Source organism: Pan troglodytes, chromosome 6 (assembly GCF_028858775.2).
Source record: "Pan troglodytes isolate AG18354 chromosome 6, NHGRI_mPanTro3-v2.0_pri, whole genome shotgun sequence".
NCBI lineage: Eukaryota > Metazoa > Chordata > Mammalia > Primates > Hominidae > Pan > Pan troglodytes.
Genome location: NC_072404.2, coordinates 174,121,681 through 174,129,294, shown reverse-complemented (window position 1 = coordinate 174,129,294; position 7,614 = coordinate 174,121,681). Strand labels below are relative to the sequence as shown.

Below are 7,614 nucleotides of genomic sequence, written 5' to 3'. Positions count from 1 at the left end.
TCCCTTCTGAACTCAGAAGGGGCGGGGCACCCATTGGCTCCACGGAGTGTGAGGCCCCAGCCACGCTTCCCTGCTGCAGCCGGATGATGGCAGCAGCCACTGCTGTCAATGTAGGTTTGGCTACATGTGTAATGACACACATCCTCCATTATAGTATCATAGAGTAGTTCCACCGTCCCAAAAATATCCTGTGCTCCACCCATGCACCTCCCCTCCGTGCTCCACCCATGCACCTCCCCTCTGTGCTCCACCCATGCACCTCCCCTCTTTGCCCCTCCTGTCTTCCTTCCCAGCTATGTAAACCCCTGACTTTAGCCGGGAAGGTGGGACGGATTTGAGTTTTGACTCCTGTCTCTCCAGCTGACACCGCCTGTAATAGAATAAAGCCTTCTTCCCCGGCAACTCTCTTTGTCTCAGAGACTGGGGGCTTTTTGTGCAGTGGGCAGCATGACCTGGACAGAACCCCTGGTGTTCGGGAACAACTTGTTGGAATTGTTGTTGGTGTTGCATTAAATCTACGGATGAATTTGTGAGAAATTGACCTCTGGATGATAGTGAGTCTTCCTGACCATGAATATGGAATATCTCTCCTTTCATTTAGTCCTTCTTTGACTTATTTCATCAGAGTTTTGTAGTTTTCCTCATATAGCTCTTGTACATACTTTGTTAGATTTATACCTCAGTATTTCATTTTCAGTAAATGGTATTATGTTTTTATTTTCAAATTCCACTCGCTCATTTGTAGTACACAGGAAAGCGACTGACTTTTACATATTAGCCTTGTTTCCTACGACCTTGCTATAATTGCTTATTAGTTCCAGATCTGCCTTTCTTTCAGAGTCTATGTCTATCATGGCTCTGGGGTGTATTCTTAGCCCAACTTTACAACAAGCATCCTCAATTTCTGCCTTGGTTCTTCTGACTATGGTTGAGTATCATAAGAAATGAGATATTCACAGCTGGGCAGCCCCTTCTGTTTTAAAAATGTCCAACAGAGCTAAGAAGTCTAAGTTAACATGATTCCAAACAAAAGGCCAAAGAGGTCCTCATCCCACCCCCCAGGAAACTTAAAAATAAATTCACGGGAGGCTGAGGCAGGAGAATGGCATGAACCCGGGAGGCAGAGCTTGCAGTGAGCCGAGATCGCGCCACTGCACTGCAGCCTGGGCGACAGAGCGAGACTCTGTCTCAAAAAAAAATAATAAATAAATAAATAAATTCAAAGTTCATCTGAAAGAATAAATACATGACTGAGAAACTGTTCCAGGTTGAAAAGGGCAAAAGAGATGGTAAACTAAATGCAAGGCATGTAGATAAATAAAGACATTGAATCAATGTTGATTTCCAGATTCTGATCATTGAAAGTCAGTTGCGCCCATCTCTTCCCAACTAAGCAGTTGGCAGCAGAACGCTGGTGGTGGGAGTGTTTACACCGTGGAAATTGGCAGGTGCCTCCAGCCAGAGTTCCCCAACTCCCTCCTCACTCCAGACTGGCTGTGACTCCACACACCACTGCGTGGGGTTCTTTCCACCTCTCTTCGGTCAGACCACGGATGGACCCTCCCGCGGGGGCTGAGAGCTCCCTAATGCTCAGTGTTCCCGGGAGCTTGTCTCCCTCCAGCTAGGGCCAAGCGCCTGCCACCATCTCTCCATGCCCTGCATTCCCAACTTCACCTTCTGGTTCACATGTCAAGTCCAGCCACTCTTTAGTCCTTAGGGAAACTCCATCTGTAGCTCCAGATATCTCTGAGGGCACCACAGGGTAAAACCCAATCCCTTCCCTCCGGGGCTTTATTGTGAAATATGGAGAAAAGGCAGTCATCCTTCAAGGAGGAGGGTCCTGTCTCAGCTGCAGGAGAGGGCCAAAGGCAGGGCCAGGCCATTCTCCCCTCTCTAGGGGAGGGAGAGCCCTCTGCTTAATTAACTCTGCAGCCTGATGAGCCAAGCATGGGCTTTTCTTTTAGAGGAGCAGGCATTTTCCCATCCTGGAGACCAGACATCCCTCCCCCATGGGATCCTCCCAATGGAATCACACACATTAACAAAAGGTTTGAGAGAGAAAAATTTAGAGAAAACGCCATTTCCAATTAATCCCTCCAAACACATGACCAACACACTTCTGGACAGTCACCTGAACCGTCATGAACACCAAGGTGAGGGGCACCGGTGCACTTGGTGACCCACAGGCATGTCTCGGAGTGGTGGGCGACTGTCCTCTCTCCTCCACGTGGGTTCAGCTTGGACCATCAGAGGCGCCAGTGTCGGTCACCCTAAGTTGCCAGTCAGGGAATAAAATGAGGAGGAGATGAGAGAAACAAAATGAGTGCACTGCTGTGTCTTGCATGGATGCCAGCTTCCCTCCCATCCCTATCCTGCCACGGGGCACGGCTCTTCCAATTTCTACACAGTGACCGTTTATGTAAAATGACTAGTGAGCAGCATAGATGCTGCTGACAGTTTCGCAGGAGAGTGGAGGTGGGGTGGCCTCGTGTGGACAGAAGTCGCTGGAACTGTTCCAGAGAGAGAGAGGCTACAGACACAAGAGGCACTGCTCTGGGAGGTCCCATGGCCTGCAGGGAGTGGGAAGGCGGCTCCATCCCTCGCCCAGCCCCAGCTCACCTGTGCTGGGCCTCAGGCCTCTGAGTTTTCATGACACTTGGGGAGGGCCATCCTGGAGTCATCAGGGCACTGACAGCCCCAGGCGGGTGCGGAGAGCCGGCCTCTCACAGAGGCAAGGGAGCCAGCAGCCGCTGAGCTCTGGTGGGCGGCCAGGCCTGGCTAGAAGGAAGTTGGGCCGTATTTCAAGGCTGGGGAGGCCTGGGGCATTTGGGTTAAATAAGCATGACTTAAACCACGAATGATTCATTGCTGCAGCAATAATGTGTGTAGCAGAAGACACCAGAAGCCAGAAAAAAAATAGTTTTATTCCCCAAATAAATTTCTCTGTTTCCTCTCAAAGAATAAAGCATGCAAGAGACTCCTAATCACCAAAATGAGCAAGAGGCTGTGCTGTCTGTGGGTGCTGGAGGACTGGCCAAGCCCAGAAGTCCCCAGTTGCTTCTCTCTCACCTGCCCCAGAGAACGTGCATCACATCACGGAAACCTCGTGAAACTCTGACTCTCATTAAATCTAAATCTCCATCTTCTAGGATTCTCTAGGGCTCTTTAGACTTGCACACAGCCAAGTTTTACATTTACAACTAATCTAGAGTTTAAAGGATGCACACGTGAAAAGATATTTATAATACGAAGATCAGATGCCCCAAGTACCTGTGAAGAGTCAGTACCATCCGCTCTCAACAGAGCAGGGGCCAGGGCTTCAGCTTGTCCTGGCGGCTGCATCAAGGCCGTGGTCTCATTCTGCAGATGATGGTCCTTGAAACTGAACTATGTTTTCGCTGCTTCCAGGACTCACTGTGAAAACACAGCATGTACCTGCCTACCTGGCCGTGGTCTTCGATGTAGTGGGTTTAACTGTGCACTGACTGCATGCCAGGAGATAGTTATTGAGAATGTCCTGTGTGCCAGGCACTTCTAGGTAATGGGTCAACAACAAAAATCCAGACTCTCGGAGCTTGGTCCATGCATGTGAGTGCATGTGTCCATGTGTGTCTGGGGGTTCCTGTGTGTCCATGTGTGCATGTGTGTGCATGCTGAGGGGCCGTCAAGCAGAGGGAACAGGCCATGTGGGAAGGCCCTGTATGAATGCCCAAGGAGTGGGAAAAGGGTCGGTGTGAGTAAGGAATGGGTTTTTTCTAAAGACAGCAGGAAGCTAGTCTGGGCAAGGGAGGAACAAAATCGAATTTGAAGTTTAAAACATCAATTCATTAAGTTACTTGTCCCTTCGTGATGATTCAAGTTCTCAGATCAGCATGGTCAGAGGGGCCCCAAAGTAATTGGGTTCACATAGAGAGGGAAGCGTTCAGAACCGGGATGCTCCCTGGGCAGGTGACCTCGTGAGTTCCGGGAGAGCCTGGCTCTCATGCAGCAGAAAGATCCCAGGTGGGCCAGAGGTTGGGAGGGGCTGGAAAAGCCCAGAGCAGGACGGAGCCCCCACTGGGGAAAAGGCGTCTCCCTGTCTCCGTAAGCGCAGCCCAGCCCCTGCCCTCGCTTTGCTGACGCTGGCTCACTGCCTGATCAAACCAACAGAGCCCACTTCTCAGTGGACTAACTTTTACTGTGTGTGTGGCTGGGCACTGGGGCCCAGGTTGTGAGGCGGGTGTGTGAGGACCAGGCTGCCGGGCAGAGCTAGGCGGAAGGTCCTAGACTCAGCTTCCTCACTGGTGAATAAAGTGGCAACTGCGCCTACCCCAGCCTACGGTGACTTGGGGGATGACAGGTTTCCGCACAGTTACGACAAGCAAGTAAGATAAACGTTTGTAAATGGCCCCTACTGAGCGTGGAGCCCGGTGAAGAGCTGCCTGGAGCCCCTTTCCTCGGTACTCGCCAGGAAGGGCCAGGAATCCGTCTACATTAACCCCTTTAATCCTCGCCACAATCCGATGAATCAGGAATCCTCTCACCCTTAGTTTTTGAGACGAAGCACGGAGACTTTAAACGCTTGCCCTGGAAGAACAGGCAAGGGCCGGCGGGCTGGCGGCGGGGGTCGCAGGGGCCGCCCCTCTCCATGCAGCCCTGCCCCTGAGGTCACCATGGATGGAGGCGGCTGATAAGGAAGCCTGAGGCTGCGGTGGTAAATGTCCAGTGGCCACGTGGCTCTGTCTGAGCAAAGATTCCAAATTCTCCCTGAGGCAGAGGAAAGGGACAGGACTGAAAACGGGGTGGAAACAGACAGCTGAGAAACGATGCGCTGTGGTGAGGCGAGCTTGTCCATGACCTCACTCCTCTCTCGCCTCGTCTGTAGCCGACAGCGAACCAGAAATCATCCGCGGACCACACAGGAGACTGTTCTACATGACCGGTGGCCGCAACTACCAGTGACCCCCTAGGCCTGCAGAGGAGCGCGGAGGAAGACGAGGAGGCGGCCCCGACAGCGGGTCGCGGGGCGGAACTGCGGGTTCTTGGAGAGGGGGCCCTGGGTCTGCACCCCAAAAGCAGGTGCAGCGGGGGACCTCCCGGGAGCCAGGGGTCTTTTCAAGGCGTGTTTGAAATAAAACAGGCGAGTCCCAGCTCGTCCCGACCAGCGCGGCTTCCCACCTTCCCCACCCTTGGCCTCGTGGAGGTCGGAGCGGTCCCCGCCCCGACCCCGTGTGCGCCGCGTCCTTTCCTGCGAGCTCCTTGGCCTCCTGGGGAGACTATGCCCGCCGCCCCCGCGCCTGTGCCGGATCCTCTGAGCTGGAGTCGGGGTTCGGCAATGGCGTGTGGGCTCCTCGCAGCAGCTCCCAGGGGCGCGGCACGGCTGCCAACGGGGTCCCGGCTCGTCTGCAGCTGAGCAGGCCCCAAATCGAGGCGTTCGGGAACAGCAGCGGCCGCAGGTTCGCGGCCCAGAGGTCGCCCCTGCCCGGGCCCCCTCCGACAGCGCAGGGAGTGCGCCCCGCTTCCCTGCACTCTACACCCACGGCCGCCTCCACCGCGTCCCCGCCCTTCCCCGCAGCTGCTCGTGTGTGGGCCGTGCCGTCGTGGGAGTCGCCGGGCTCAGAGGGATGCGGTGCAGGCGCAGGAAACGCGAGAGAAGCTGAACGCGGCCGGGAGGACGGGACGCCCCCGCCACCTGTGCCCACAGCCAAGCGGAGCATCTGGAGTCGCCTCCTCCACCAAGACGACCTGCGGAGTCCAGTCTCCAAAGGGGCCACCCACAGGGTTTGGGGCCAGGCAACGTCAGAACCGGGGTGCCGGCCGGGCACGGGGGCTCACGCCTGGAATCCCAGCACTTTGGGAGGCTGGGGGCGGGGGGGTGGATCACCTCAGGTCAGGAGTTGGAGGCCAGCCTGGCCAACATGGTGAAACCCCTTGTCTACTAAAAATACAGAAATTAGCCAGGTGTGGTGGCGCACACCTGTAATCCCAGCTACTCGGGAGACTGAGGCAGGAGAATCGCTTGAACCCGGGAGGTGGAGGTTGCAGTGAGCCAAGATCGCACCACTGCACTCCAGCCTGGGCGACAGAGCAAGATTCCATCAAAAAAATTAAAGAAAGAGAAACCTGGGTGCCGCAGAGCCCCGAGGCCGGGTGGCCTTGCCTGCCTGGAACCCCCTTGGCGGCCCCGCGGGCTCCTCCCCACCCGCCTGGCCTCCCCCATCTCTGCGTTCGGGGCCTCCCCGGCTGCCCCAAGGCGCGTCCGTCCCCAGCAGGCAGCGCGTTTGCCTACCCGTCCCTCCCACCACCCCCCCATTCCTGGCTACCTCGCCCCCCTCAAGTTGGGGCCGCCTTGGGGTCTTCGTTACTCCCGAGACGTCTCAGGCCGTTTCAGCCTCCGTTTATGGATGTTACCTTGCTCTGGAATGTTCTCCCCAGGGAACGCCCTCTCGCAGGGCCTCGGCGGCACACCCTCTGGAACCTTCCAGAATCCTCCGGAAGAGTCAGCAGAGCTGACTGCGCGGAGCGAGTGGCTGAAAGGAGGGCGGGGAGGCGGCCGCTATGTAAGAAGTGGCGGATCTGGAGGGTGCGCGAGGGCAGGGCCGGGTGCCCAGGCCCCACCCACGGGCCCTGCGCGCCTGGACATTCTGTCAACGCCGGGAACGCGGAGGGCGGGCGCTGGCATCGGCCCTGGGAGGACAGGCGCTCCCGGAGCTCCAGACGCCAGGCCAGACCGCCGGGGACAGCGCGGGGTGCAAGGATGGGGGGCGCAGAGAGGCCGGTGGGGGGCCTGGGCGAGGGTGGGGGGCGCGGAGAGGCGGGTGGGGGGCCTGGGCGAGGGTGGGGGGCGCGGAGAGGCGGGTGGGGGGCCTGGGCGAGGGTGGGGGGCGCGGAGAGGCCGGTGGGGGGCCTGGGCGAGGGACCGCGCCTGCCCCGAGACTGAGCCGGACCTGAGCGAGGGTTCCGCCGGGCGCCTGCAGTCGGGCAGCCTCGTGGCGCCCCAGCCACGGTCTCTGCACAACACACATCTCCATCTGAGATGAAGAAACGCTAATCGGGTCCCTGCCACACGTCAAACGTCGGCGCGGGAAGCCAGGGGCCTCCTCAGGCCGGAAAGGAACAGCCCGCCCCCTACTGTGCAGAGCGAGGATCCGCGGCCTGAGGAAGGGAGACCTGCCTGGGCGCTGAGCTCACAGGCTTCTAGGCACCTTCGGAGGCCGCTGAAGAGCAGGGGTGGCGCGAGCTGGCGGTAACCGGGAAGCCCCGGTTACCATGGCAAGGCGATGGGTGCGCGGTTACCCGGCGTGCAGCCTCGCGAGGACACCTGGGCCACGGACGCGCCGCGCCCTCGGGGAGCGGCTCCGGAGGCCTCTCTCTTCCTCCTCCTCCTACCCCTAATGACCATGGATTACCTTTGAAATGGAAGAACGGTAAACCTTTTCTAACATAAGTCGCACTTATAAAGAAAGCATCTGCTAAAGAGGACGTGTTATGTCATGAAATGGGGGGCTCTCATCACGGCGGGGGTCAGGGAAGGTCCACTAGGGCTTTAGCAGAAGAGATGAACCAGCTGACTACCAGGCGCCTTCCAATACTAATATTCTGAGATTTTAATGTATTTTATATTACCATAAAGAT

General features: G+C 57.0%; 1 long non-coding RNA gene across 3 annotated transcripts; it reads right to left on the bottom strand.

The window, feature by feature from the left end:
* Positions 1 to 2,049: 2,049 nt before the first annotated feature.
* On the bottom strand, positions 2,050 to 7,178 carry LOC129135464 (uncharacterized). 3 transcript variants are annotated; one of them, XR_010159098.1, is made up of 6 exons: positions 6,927 to 7,178; positions 6,303 to 6,509; positions 4,524 to 4,746; positions 3,271 to 3,414; positions 2,620 to 2,778; positions 2,050 to 2,270 (listed from the first exon to the last, which is right to left on the bottom strand). It is a non-coding gene; the product is annotated as an uncharacterized LOC129135464 (long non-coding RNA). The 3 variants fall into 3 exon arrangements; XR_010159100.1 differs by having other exon boundaries at positions 6,391 to 6,509; positions 6,927 to 7,087; XR_010159099.1 differs by lacking the exon at positions 6,927 to 7,178 and having other exon boundaries at positions 6,391 to 6,612.
* Between the last annotated feature and the right edge of the window lie 436 nt (positions 7,179 to 7,614).